This window comes from Schistocerca cancellata, chromosome 1, assembly GCF_023864275.1.
Source record: "Schistocerca cancellata isolate TAMUIC-IGC-003103 chromosome 1, iqSchCanc2.1, whole genome shotgun sequence".
NCBI classification, from domain to species: Eukaryota; Metazoa; Arthropoda; class Insecta; order Orthoptera; family Acrididae; genus Schistocerca; species Schistocerca cancellata.
In genome coordinates this window covers 764,612,974-764,627,753 of record NC_064626.1, presented here as the reverse complement: position 1 = coordinate 764,627,753, position 14,780 = coordinate 764,612,974, and the positions used below count along the sequence as shown (strand labels likewise).

Sequence of the window (14,780 nt, the reverse complement as noted above, 5' to 3'; positions counted from 1 at the left end):
AACACATGCCGTCAGTCCGTATTTAATTAACGAATAATATCACTGTCCTCAGCTCACAGTTCATGCAGCCCAGTACACACGCAAGGCAGCCAGATATGTACCGAAGTCCGACACGAATTGTTACGCGATTTACAGTCATTACTGTGCTACAATATACGAGTTTCACAGTCGGTTCTTTTTCAGTGGATTTCTAATATAGAAGCTGGTCGCCAAATATTCCATAGACGAATATGAAACATGCCACACGGAACTTTACAAAGGCTGAAAGTTCACTCGCATTTATCTCTCTAACAAATCGCTTCACCAAGCTCAAATTTTCATAAGCTGTCCGTAAATGCAACTGTTTTTACGGCAGTACAATCCGGACACGAGAAACCAGTAACTTCTTCATTTTACTCATAATGTAGACGGACACGTCCAACATGACCTGCACGTCTGATAGCTAGCCAGCGACTGACCGAATGCTGCTCCTTCGAGGGCCTATAACATCTTGCAATGCGCGGGAAATGCTTAACTCTGATTGGTTGTTCAAACTGACCAGCCAATCAAAACAATCCTTCTGGTCCTTTTTCAAGCTAAAACTGTCTTACGCCAATCAACATTCGCAGATGCATTTACGTCATTTCATCATGCAAAATGTTTAACGAAACCAAACGAAAACAAATCTAATCCTGAAATTACTTTGGAAAACTATTACTCTGCAAATGGCTGTTCTGGCTGCCTTCTTACAAAAGCAAGTACCCTTGGACATAGGTCATCAGCACGGTGGGGAAATTACAATTTTCATTGCAACTTACTTGCTTAACACTTTCCCATGACATAGTTACGTAATGTTTTAACATGAGATAATATTGATTTTTTTCGTATGTCCCACGTACACACTCACACAACAACACATTACCAGGACAGTAACGCCCGTAGCAAATTAATTCAGAGAAACGGTAATAATAGATTTATGTATAATTGCGACTGCTGTAGCATGGAGCCTGAAACCGTAGTGCAGCGCAGTTACAGGAGTTGTACAAAGTATGGAAACACCAAAAACACAACACCTTGCATACCTAATTCGGTTTAGGAGACAATTTGGCATTCAGAACAGCTTCCAGTCGTCTCGTAATGGATAAATACAGGTCCTGTGTGGTTTTAAAGGGATTTTCATACCTTTCTTCCTGCAAAAAAGTAACAAATTTAGGTGACGATGTTGGAGTGGATAGCAATCACGCATCCTTCTCTCCAAAGTAAACCAAAAAGGCACAGATATTGAGATCTGGTGACCGTAGTGACAAGGGCGGATGCAACGAATCATCCTGGTGCTCGCAAAACCAATCTGTACGATGCGGTCCGTGTGAACAGACGCCTTATCATCTCGGAACACAGTATCGCCATTGTGGAACAGTCATTGTACCACGGGATAGAACTGACCAGCCACAATTGTCACACAACCGCTGTCAGTAATGCGACCTTACAGAATACCCATGGGGCCCATAGAATACCACGATATAGCTGCACAAATCATCACCAAACCCCCGCCGTATGTCACTCTTGGGACCTAAATCCGGGCAGAAGCCGGAGACAGTGCTGACACCAGATTGATAGATCAAGTGACTTTCTTCCAGTGCTGCATAGTCCAGGTTTTATGGCTTCCGCGCCACGTTTTCCTGTTATGGACACTTGCAGCACTGATGAGTGGATATGGATTTTCAGTTCACCAGCGGTTCCCAGCTTGTGAAGCTTCCTTCGCGTTGTTTTGGTGCTAACAGGTTTCACGAATGCGACATTCATTCCCGCAGTGACTGTTCCAGTCGTCATCCTCTTACTTTTCTTCACAATCCTCTTCAATGATCGTCTGTCACCATCACTGAACACGAACTTTCGTCCGCGTTATGCCTTTGCGGATGCTGTTTCTTCGCTTTTCCTGTAAGCGGTATAAATCTTCGATACAGTGCATCTTATAACGCCAAAAACGTCGGCTGCCTTGGTTACAGAAGCACCCACCATAAGAGCACCAACAATTTGCCGACTTTCGAATACACTTAACTCGCAACTATAGAGAACGCTGTTCTGACCACTACTAAGCGTTGCAACGTATTGAGGACATTATATGAATGCAAGGCATCTCTTCTTTCGGACATCTCCGAAAGACATCATATAAACTGATTGGCCTAGTAGGGCAATGGATCCACCATCTGCAGTGCGGATGCACAAATATACCCGACCTCCTGCGGCTATCTCAGAGAGCGAACATGGAGGGAATAGACAGGAACTGCGGATAGATGGCGCTCTATGAGAATCGGCCGTGAGAGATGCCGAGATAGCCTGCGCAGATGTGTAACGCTGTGTCCCGAATGGCGCAGTGGTTACCTCGCCTACCTAGTATGTGGGATATTCTGGGTTCGAATTCCGGACAGGAACCCATTTTCATTCGTCGCCGCCGATACCGCGTAATGTCCCGATCTACCTGACAGCCGTAATCCCCTCCTTTTTCTTTCCTGTCTTCCACTTTCCGCCTTCAATTTACACATAAACTATTGAGGATACTGCACAGGTGGCGTTCGCGATCAAATACAATGGCGGAGAAAAATATCCCTACATCAATAAATAATTAATGTAGACTAATGAAATTTCGGAAATACATTTGTCTAGGTGACATATTCAAGTGATTAAATTTGCAGTTTCACAAGAAAATCCATTTAAAATGTGAAATGCTGGTACATTGATAACCAGTGTACCTGACAGAATGTTAAATTCGAGCAGTGTGTTTACAGAAGCCGAACCGGTGTGGCCGAGGGGTTCTAGGCGTTTCAGTCCGGAACCGCGCGACCACTACGGTCGCAGGCTCGAATCCTGCCTCGGGCATGGATGTGTGTGATGTCCTTAGGTTAGTTAGGTTTAAGTAGTTCTACGTTCTAGGGGACTGATGACCTCAGATGTTAAGTCCCATAGTGCTCAGATCCATTTGAACCATTTTTGAACAGATGCCGAAAGTCAGGTTTTGGGATGGGTCCATACCTGTTCCACTTCGTTACTCAATAGATGGATTACTCAATAGAGGGACTCTTAATGCGGGTGTGGATTACGCTGCAGGTGTCGTCCGGTGATGACCCATACGTGATCGGTTGGAGACAGTTCTAGTGAACAAGGCAACATGGTGACACTCTATAGAGCATGTTGGGTTACAATAGCGGTATGTGGGCGAGCGTTATCCTGATGGAAAACACCATCTGGAATGCTGCTCGTGAATGGCAGCATGACAGATCGAATCACCAGACTGGTGTACAGTTTCGCTGACAGGGTGCATGGGATAACGAAGAGAGTGCCCCTGCTGTCATACGAAATCGTACCACAGACCGTAAGTCCAGTGTGTCTAGCACGCAGACACGTTGGCTGCAGGCCCCCAAATGGCCTTCTAACCAACACATGGCTCATCACTGGCTCCGATGCAGAACCCTTTCATCAGAAAACCCAAAAGAGCTCCACTCTGCCCTCCAATGAACTCTTCTCGACACCACCGAAGTCGAAAAGTGCAGTGTTTTTGGGGTCGCTGGGTCTAACAGTTCGTTGTGTCACTGTGGTGACAACTGCTGCTCGAATTTCTGTTACAGATTGAGTACGATGCGGCACAGCCGTACGCCGACCAAGAATGTCTTCCATCTGGGTAGTGATACGTTGCTGGCCACAGCCCGGTCTTTTTGCGACCGCACCTTCCCGTGACCACAACTGTCAGCAATCATGTACAGTGGATACATTGCTGTCAAGCTTTTCTGCAGTATCGCAGAAGGAACATCCGGCTTCACGTAGCCCTGCTACACGACCTCGTTCAAATTTAGTGAGGTGCTGATAATGGCGTGTTTGTCGTCTTAAAGGCATTTTTGACTAACATTAATTCATCTTGTCCAGTCTCAAAGATATCGAACTTTCACGACTACTACAGGGTGTATTTACAGCAAACACGACTTACATCCTCGTTGTGGCGCTACTAGCACAGCTCTTTTGCGACTTACCCGAAACTTGAGTAGACGTCATCTATCGGATTCAGAAATACTCCTACCAGGTTTCATTTATCTCGCACACCTCATTCTTCGTGCTGAATATTTTTTCGCCAGTGCCGAATAGCGAAATCTGCAGGCTTGGCTAGCATCGGCATATACACTGAAGTGCCAAAAAAAAATGGTATAGGAATGCGAATTCAAATACGGAGATATGAACACGGGCAGAATATGGCGCTGCGGTCGCCAACGCCTATAAAAGTGTCTGGCGCTGTTGTTAGATCAGTTACAGCTGCTACGATGGCAGATCATCAAGATCTGAGTGAGTTTGCAAGTCGCGTTATAGTCGGCGCACGAGTGATAGTACACAGCATCTCCGATGTACCGATGAAGTGGGGATTTTCCCGTATGATCATTTCAAGAGCGTACCGGGAGTATCAGGAATCCGATAAAACATCAAATCTCTGAAATCGCTGCGGCTGGAAAAGGATCCTGCAACAACCGGACCACCGACAACTGAGGAGAATCGTTCAACGTGACACAAGTGCAACTCTTTCGCAAATTGCTGCAGATATCAATGCTGGGCTATGAATAAGTGTCAGCGTGCGAACCATTCAAGCAAACATCATCGATATGAACTTTCGGAGCCGAAGGCACACTTGTGTACCCTTGATGACTGCTCGACACAAAACTTTACGCCTCGCTTGGGCCCGTCAACACCGACAATGGACTCTTGATGACCGCGCGGGATTAGCCGAGCGTTCTGAGGCGCTGCAGTCATGGTCCCGCCGCACAGTACGCCAGAATCTTGAAAACGTGGCCAAAAAGGGAAAAAAAGTTTAAAGATGGGGATTTTGGACTGTCAGGTTGGCAGCAGCAATGCTGGGACAACTGAATGCCGGCTGTGCGGACGACCAGATGTTCATTTGTTCGGTAATATCTCAGGTCAAATGCGGCAGTTCATTGTTAGCGTGCGCGCAGTTCGCCAGGCTACAAAAACAGTCGTGTTGTTGAAGGAAGTTATTTATGTTTTGTCCAAGTGAAACCAATACTTTCAATATGGAATGTATTCCAGGAGGTAGGTACTAGTGAAAAAACACTTATATCACTATTAAATCATCAATTGTGCACGTTTACGTTTCAATTAACGTACTACAGGGAAATGAATGACAAAATCGTAAAATGCGCTTAAAAAATAGAGATAAGTTACGAATTCCACGACATTCCGCTTTCTTTCGCGCTGTGTACGCTGTTCTTTGTAAATTAAGTTTCAAATCCTGCGACTAGTTGCGACTCTGGCTTTGAGCCACGTTTTAAACGACACTTGCAAAATGTCATTGTTCAGACATCTTCAAAAATGACAGTAGAATCAATTAATTATGAGTTTTATTTGTACAATTTAAATTACAATCGACACATAGAAGCATTGTAAATAATAAAATAATTAGGAAAATGACGAAAAGTGTAACACACATTTTTTTTTTAAATTTCAGTTTCATCTGATCCAGCGTATTCCAGAATCGGATTTTCGAGGAAAGATATTTTTCTAATAACAAAAGAGTATTTGCCAAATGATTTGGAAGGCGTCATAGAACATTTGGAAAGGTCGTTGACAGAAAAAAGTGGACATACAATTAAAATTCCCTATGATATGAGGCCTACCATTTCGATTTTTTAACAAAGTTAAGAAGCAAGTATAAGGAAGCAACTCGGCGACAAGGATATTTTTTCAAGAAGAACGAAACCTGGTGAAATACAATAGTATATATTCCGATTGATTCGAAACCTGCAAGTGTGACTAAATCAACAGGCCGACCTGCCACAAAATTTGAAACATTATCTGATAGGTCTAAAAGAAGGAGAACTGAGGAGATTCGTACGAAGTTCAGTCCTGTGGAATTATCGTGCGCCGCGCAAATGAGTCTTCGATCTTCGGGGCACCCAGATGCTGCGAAGATTCTGAAAGACGTCACACTCTCAAGTCCATCCAAGGTGAAAAAATACAACGCGATTTTCAACATCATCGCCATCCTCATATGATGCAAATGAAGGTCTAGCACTCCTTTTCGACTTGAAATTGTCAAAAGAATCTTACCAGCATTTGAGAAATGGGGCTAAAGGAAAAGGCTTTACCGAATCAAAAGTTGAGGTACGGTTGCAAGCTTTGTTAGACCACTCTGTTCAACGTGTTCTACTGCTGAAACGAGACGATATTTTACATATGAGTGATTCGGAAATGTCTAATATGGCCCTTCTTTGTAAGTGGGGCTTTGACGGAACCTCCGGGCAAAGCATGTATAAAATGAAGTTTTCAGATTCGAGTATTTCAGATGCAACTTTATTTTTCACTTCGCTTGTTCCACTGAAACTTGCAAGTGTAAATGAAGAAACTAAAGAAGAAAAGATCTTATGGATTAATCCGAAGCCGTCTTCAACCCTCTTTTGCAGACCACTGAAGTTAGAATTTACAAAGGAAACAGAGCAAACGGCTTTAAATGAGAAAGCGTATTACGACAAACAGATCGAACAACTCCAGTCATTCGAAACAGTTATTCATGGGAAAGACATTTCCATTAAATACAATTTAAGCATGACCATGGTAGATGGTAAAGTGTGCAATGCTATCACCAATACGAAATCTGCGCAACGGTGCTATCTCTGCAAGGCTACGTCTGCCCAATTTAATAACATTGACGATGTTTTGAAAAAACAAGTTACCGCCGATTATCTGCAGTACGGACTATCAACTCTTCACGCCTGGATTCGATGTTTTGAATGTTGTATTCATTTGGCATACCAAATGAAAACAAAAAAGTGGCAGGCACGTAAAGCAGAAGATAAAGAGGAAAAAGCAATACTGAAAGCCAACATTCAAAAAGCTTTCAAAGAGCAGCTTGGAATTGTAATTGACACGCAGAAACAAGGGTTTGGCAGTACGAATGACGGAAACACCGCTCGACGTTTTTTTGAAAACACTCCAACATCAGCGCTGATAACTGAAGTTTCCGAAGAACTAATCCACCGTTTCCATATAATTTTGCAGACGATTTCGAGCGGACGTCAGATCGACGTTGAAAAGTTTCGAGCATACGCCTTAGCAACTGCCAGGCACTACGTGAAAGAATACCCCTGGTACAACATGCCAACAGCAGTCCACAGATTGTTGATTCACGGTCCAGACATTATTTCTTCGGCCATTTTACCCATCGGTCAACTATCGGAGGATGCTCAGGAATCAACCAATAAGTTGATAAAGCAATATCGCCTGAGTTTTTCTCGAAAGTTTTCAAGAGTTAAGACTATGGAAGACGTGTTCAGGAGATTGTTGGCAACGACAGACCCCTACGTTTCTTCCTTACGCAAATCTTCGGCGAAGAAACTGAAGAGTTTGTCGCCAGAAGCCGTTGCCCTCTTAGTTCCTGTGGCGGAAGACTATGAAGATTCAGATGCAGATGCAGATAGTGAGGAAACAGTGTCTGAGGATGATGACGATTCAGTTGAAGCAGAAGATGAAAAAGAATAAGAAAATGAAAACTTGTAAATTAAGTTATAAAAATTTACAAAATAAATCATTGTAATTAAAATGAAATAATTTTTTGTAATATTTTACACCATCTTGTAACCTATATTTGGTCCTTTCTTCGAGTTTTCCACTTTTTTGGTTTATTTTTTAAGCGTTAACTACAATAACCCCTAAATACTGACTTTTATATGAATAAAAATATATAAATATAAATAAATAAAAAGACATAGATTTTGACCGCCATCTTGGATCCACCAATTTTAAATTTTTTGAACTCTGTCATCATCAGTAACCTCGATAATTCCCTAAAAATTACTTTTATACGTAAAAAATGATAGTAGTGTACATAGAGCCTGCCATCTTGGGTCCGCCATTTTGTTTTTTTCACTTTTTGATATCATATTCTTAATCAGAAACTCCGTAAACCCTTACATACTAAGTTTGGTACAAACTGAACAAGTACTTATATTTTGACCAGCTTTTTGGGATTCTGACCCACTGTGCGGCGGAGGTTCGAGTCCTCCCTCGGGCATGGGTGTGTGTGTTTGTCCTTAGGACGATTTAGGTTAAATAGTGTGTAAGCTTAAGGGACTGATGACCTTAGCAGTTAAGTCCCATAAGATTTCACGCACATTTGATTTGAACTCTTGATAACTGGGAACATGATGCCTGATCGGACGAGTCTCTTTGTAAATTGTATGGAGCCGATGCACTTGTACAGGTATGAAGATAGCCTCATGAATCTGTGGACACTGCGTTTCAGCAGGGGACTATTCACGCTGGTGGAGGCTCTGCATTGGTGTGGGGCGTGTGCAGTTGGAGTGTTATGGGACCTCTGATACGTCTAGATACGACTCTGACAGTTGACACGTATGTAAGCATCCTGTATGATCACCTGCATCCATTCGTGTCCACTGTGCATTCCGACGGACTTGGGCTATTCCAGCAGGACGATGCGACACCCCACAAGTCTAGAATTGCTACACAGATACGTCTAGATACGACTCTGACAGGTGGCACATACATTAGCATCCTGTCTGATCACCTGCAACCATTTATGTCCATTGTGCATTCTGAAGGACTTAGGCAATTCCAGCAGGACAATGCGGCATTCCACACGTCCATAATTACTACAGAGTGGCACCAGGAGCACTCTTCTGAGTTGAAACCCTTACGCTGGCCACAAATTTCTCAGACATGAACATTATTGAGGATATCGGGGATGCCTTGCAACGTGCCGTTCAGAAGAGGACTCTATCCTCTCGTATTCTTACCGATTTATGGACGGCCCTGAAGGATTCATGTTGTCAGTTCCCTGCAGTATTTCTTCAGGCATTAGTCAAGATCGTGGCACGTTGTGCTGCGGCACTTCAACGTGCTCGCGGGGGCCCTACACGATATTAGACAGATGTACCAGTTCCTTCGGCCCTTCAGTGCATATTCAAGCATATTTTTCTTGCAGTATTTCCGTATTTTTGTCCAACTCACGTACGTCCCAGGCAGTAAGTGTGGAGAGGATTACCCGGCGCGGTCCGGCGTGACGGGAGGCTGCAGAGAGGCCGTGCGTGCGTGGTCCAAGGCCGCCGCGTGAAGACGACGGACGGACGGGTTCGTGTGTGGGACGCGGCTGGCCGGCCGGCAATCACGGCCGGCGAGGCTGCGGCGGGCGCGCCGGTGCAGTGGTCCGCCGCCACTGCTCGCCGCCACACGCCGCCTCCGCGTCTCCCGCCGCCCTCACAGGTAACGCAGCAGCGCGCGCACGTGGCAACGAGGCGGCCGCACTGCCGCACTTTCCTGTTTATCTGTACCCGGGGATTAACGTTGTTGCAGAATATTTACAAGCGACCGCCTCGAGAAAGCTTCCATCTGTTATGGGAATAGGACATTGTAATATTTCTGCGCCCCGTTTTAAAATAAGTTATCTATTATCTGCACATCTATATATTTACATGTATGTGTGTGTGTGTGTGTGTGTGTGTGTGTGTGTGTGTGTGTGTTGACTCTTGATGACTGTGTGTACGTTCCACGTCTCCTCCTAAACCACTGAATATGTTTCAACCAAACTTGTTGCACATCTCACTTGCTATTTGCAATTGATTACTGTGACAGTAACATACTCCTAGCACCCCCATGGCTCAGTGTTGGGGTGGGAAGGAGAGGCACAAAAGCATAAATCAGGAACGCCAGGGCAGCTTCAATCCAATTTGGTGTATACATGGCATCATTCATGTAATTGTCTAACTTTTCGTATAAAAATACTTTGGGGGTAATGTGACCCCCAACCACCCCTATGTTCGATAACGATCGACATCAGTATCGAATTCATAGTTTTCGGGATGCCATGCCTCGTTTGTGGCAGATCCGATTTTGCTTCACTCGTAGTAGTAGAGAGGGGTCGGGGATCGGGTCCAGCGGTAAAGCAGCGATGAAAAGACAGTTACATATCAGCATATATCTGCAACGCTTAAAGCAGTTTCTATTAAACTCGGCACACGTATTAGTTGCTATCGACACTAACAATAAACATGTAAAACCGTTGCCTCTGACTGTTCGAACACGCTAGTCTCCAAAGCTGCTAGACGAATTTTCATGTGTTTTCGCCTGTAAGTTCAGTATAATTTGGGACATCTTGAGGGTTTAGCTCATCAAAATCAGGCCACGGAAAAAAGATATTCATACGTGTTATAAAAATTTACGTATGTATGAATGTATGGTTGTATATTCCTCATCTCCTCCGAAACCACTGGACCGATTTCAACCAAACTAGGTACACTAATCACTTACCATCTGGAAAGAATTGTTGTAGGGGTAAGAACCACATACCCCTTCAACGAGTAAGATTGAGGATGAAAAAGAAGTGTGGAGCAATACGCGCGAACGCCCAGATTTTATTCATCCAGTATTTTGAGACCTAGAGCACTTAGTGACTTGCAGACAAACTTTACGCATAATTTTAAAACTTTATGAAACTTTCTCTCGCCGACAGCTCCCACATAATTATGGAGGCAAAAAACGTTTACCTTTATTACATTTCCGCTGTTAATTTTTACATTAGCCATGACGTTTTAATTTATTACGTCTTTACTACTACCTGTATTCTTGACACATTTTGAAGATAGCGTTCACATTACCATTGAATATACCGGCAAAATTATATCACTTTACGATCATAGTTCAGGATATATTGTGTCATAAACACTGGGATGCGTGAGAACTCTCGCATCATGCAAGACGTTTAAATTTATTATTACTAACGCGCTGAACAGATTTCGATTAAATACGACAAGGGTTTAGCCTGAACCCTGAGGAAGAATGGTTCAAATCGTTCTCAGCACTATGGGACTTAACTTCTGAGGTCATCAGTCCCCTAGAACTTAGAACTACTTAAACCTAACTAACCTAAGGACATCACACACATCCATGCCCGAGGCAGGATTCGAACCTGCGACCGTAGCGGTCGCGCGGTTCCAGACTGTAGCGCCTAGAACCGCTCGGCCACTCCGGTCGGCCCTGAGGAAGAACACAGGCTATTTTAGAAAGTGCGTAGTACAAGATACTTGTTGATTTGAAGTATATTACGTGAATTAGGGGAAGATGTTTACTCTTTGAAAAATCTATTCACGCTTTGATTAGCAACAAACTTTACACATCATTTCATTCCTTTATGAAAATTTGTCTCGCTTACAATTCCCACAAAATGGTGAAAGGAAAACAGCTTATCACTTACCAGATTTTCGCTGTAAAGCTTTCGCATAAGGCACGACGTTTTACTTCATAACTTATTGACTACTGACTGTAAGCCGGCCGGTGTGGCCGTGCGGTTAAAGGCGCTTCAGTCTGGAACCGCGTGACCGCTACGGTCGCAGGTTCGAATCCTGCCTCGGGCATGGATGTGTGTGATGTCCTTAAGTTAGTTAGGTTTAATTAGTTCTAAGTTCAAGGCGACTGATGACCTCAGAAGTTAAGTCGCATAGTGCTCAGAGCCATTTGAACCATTTTGAACTGACTGTAATCGCGACACATTTAGCAGACAGTGTTCACGTGTAGCACTGAATATACGTGCAAAATTATATATCTGTACGGCACATAGTTCAACAGATATGACGTTCGAAACACTGAGATGCTTGAAAAACGGCCGCATCGACCATGAATTTTGAGTTCATTACTTCTTTGAGACTTACTCTATTCGCAACACAATTAGCACATCGTATCTACAAATGCCACTGCATGTACTTACAAACGGCACACAGAGGGGCGTTAGGAGGAGATGGACATCGAAAAGATGGACAGAGAGTGGCAAAGAGGAGATGGACAGAGAGAGGGGCGAGTAGCAGACGGATTGAGAGAGAAGAAGGCGGACATGGACAGAGAACTGAGGGTGGATGAGGTGGACAGAGAAACGGAGGAAAAGGAGATATTCAAAGATGGGGCAGAGGAGATGGGAAGGAAGAGGGGGAGGGATGTGACTGACTATAAGAATTGAAATAAATACGTAATCGGGCAATACCTGATTCTGTGCTGGTCTGGATTAACTTATTGTACTGTAAGTCACCGCTAGCTCCCCTATGGCTGAGGGTGGGGATGGAAAAGGATGACGTAAAAGCATAAAGCAGGACCGCCTGGAAAAATTCCAACCAAATGTATAAAAATACATTTAGAGTGGGATGCCACTGCAACCTCTAGCTGTGGGGACAGGATGAAAAGGGACGAAGTGTAAAAATATTGGAAAACGATCTGTTGGTTCTTCTTTCCTGTATTTACTCGACTTCTTATACTTTAGCTGTATGAAGCTCCATCCGTCTCTTGTTATTCAGTACATCAACAAGGTCACTAGAATGAGCACTGCAGCCAGCAAATAATTTTGTCGACGTGTTTTGCAGATCATGCCACACGGCTGAATACCGCTATTACGTTTGACGCTGTATCTGTAGTCGCTCAATGTAAAACAGCGGAAAACAAGATAGTTACCAACGGCAGTTCTTTCTCTCGAAACGACATTCAGAGTTTGTGCCTCAGTTGAGGTTTGATAATAACGGGATAAGAACTTAAACGTATGGGAATGGATGATAACTGCAAGAGGATGAAAGGACTTACTCGCAGTCTTATTTCTGGAACCTTCTTGACGTTCTCATTTAGTGTTTACGAAGTCCAAGAAGACGAAATCGCTTGAGGGTAGTGGTATTTGAAGTAAGGTCATCATAGTGACAGGTCAAACTTTCATGGTCGGCTACCTCTCTCGGTGTGTTCCAAGCCTGGAATTTGAGCAGGTGTTAATTGATGACGTATAGAGGAATCATGACAATCTTATAACCTCTTACTCACGAAGTTTCTATGACCCTGTCACGTAATTTCTCTTACTTTTCCCCCTCCAGACCTATCCTTTTTTTGTGCAGACGATAGCAGTTCTCTGTTACTTTCACAACGTGTACACGAACTCGCCCAGTCCACCCGTACCCGCTGCTGCCCCCCCCCCCCCTCCATCCTCTTCACACACAGAGGGCTGGTGGGGAGAGAGAAAAAGAGAGAATAGAGTGAAAGGAAGAAATGAAGGGGGAAGAGATGGAGGGCAAAAGAAGATGGGTGAGCGCCGCGGAAGCAACGAGAAGCATTTATTAGCAAGAAGCTACGGTACTTATTAAACATTTTCTTTATACAATCGATTGCGCCGCAATCCGCGGACACAGCCGCGCGGGGTTGCCGCGCGGTCTCAAGCGCCTTGCCACGGTTCGCGCGGCAGATGTGATGGTATTTTGTCTTTTTAGTCCGTTTAATTTCATGACATAGATCTTACAACCTGATGATGGGAGCATTGTCTCTTGAAACGCGTTGTTAAAATATATGTATAAGAATCGCGGTTGAATGCTAACAGTGATAACCAGTATAACGACAACTGCTACCTCGACTCCATAATGGATTATATTAAAATAACTGATGATGGTCGAAATAGAGAGGACATAAAATGTAGACTGGTAATGGCAAGAAAAGCGATTCTGAAGAAGAGAAATTTGTTAACATCGAGTATAGATTTAAGTGTCAGGAAGTCGTTTCTAAAAGTATTTGTATGGAGTGTAGCCATGTATGGAAGTGAAACATGGACGATAAATAGTTTGGACAAGAAGAGAATAGAAGCTTTCGAAATGTGGTGCTACAGAAGAATGCTGAAGATTAGATGGGTAGATCACATAACTAATGAGGAGGTATTGAATAGAATTGGGGAGGAGTTTGTGGCACAACTTGACTAGAAGAAAGGACCGGTTGGTAGGACATGTTCTGAGGCATCAAGGGATCACAAATTTAGCATTGGAGGGCAGTGTGGAGGGCAAAAATCATAGAGGGAGACCAAGAGATGAATACAGTAATCAGAATCAGAAGGACGTAGGTTGCAGTAGATACTGGGAGATGAAAAAGCTTGCACAGGATAGAGTAGCATGGAGAGCTGCATCAAACCAGTCTCAGGACTGAAGACCACAACAACAACATGAAGCAATAAATGAATATCGCCACAAGTGGCTGATATTTGCTGCTGCTCACTATCGTTAAAGGAATAAATGGTGGGAAGGCGACGTTCTTTTCGATGAACACTATTGAGAAAATTCAGAGAACAAGCATTTGAAGCTGAATGCAGAACGATTCTACAACCGCCAACATATATTTCGAGTAAGGGCAGTGAAGATGAGATCAGTGGGATGAGGGTTCGTACGGAGCGATGTAGACAGTCGTTTTTCCCTTGCTCAGTTTGCGAATAGAACAGGAAAGGAAATGACCAGCATTGGTACAGGGTACCCTCCGCCGCACACCACGCGGTGGCTTGCGGAATATATATGTAGATATAGATGTAGATGTAGGTGTAGATGTAGATGTAACTGTAGATGTAGATGTAGATGACATCAGTGCAATACTCTGGTTAGACTAGCGACATAGTAAACCAAAATTAAATATTTAGCTCTGCACAACTTCGGTGATAGTATGTCCAGTCTCTCTAGCATCAGTCTTCAGTCCGCTTCGAAAATCTTTACATTCGACGAAGTGAATCCAAACCTTGCAACCCACTGATTTCAACGAACAGCCGGATACCAATCCGATGTAAATTATATTAGCGTGTTTGGGTCACTTCCCTTTTGTTTTAAAAAAAATCAGTGTCACCCACTAATTCTTAGATTTCACGGAACTTATAATGTTCCGGGTCTGATATGTATAATGAAATTTCTTTAGTTTTGAATTGACTTACGATTACGTCTGATCTGAAACGGATCCTGCGTGATAACGCTTAG

At 43.7% G+C, this 14,780-nt stretch overlaps 1 long non-coding RNA gene across 1 annotated transcript in view; it reads left to right on the top strand.

Moving 5' to 3' along the window:
• Nucleotides 1-9,192: 9,192 nt before the first annotated feature.
• The window catches only part of LOC126162236 (uncharacterized), a 445,390-nt gene continuing 439,802 nt past the window's right edge, over nucleotides 9,193-14,780 (top strand). The window contains exon 1 of the long non-coding RNA XR_007535038.1: nucleotides 9,193-9,249. This is a non-coding gene — a long non-coding RNA (uncharacterized LOC126162236). The remainder of the gene's footprint in view (nucleotides 9,250-14,780) is intronic.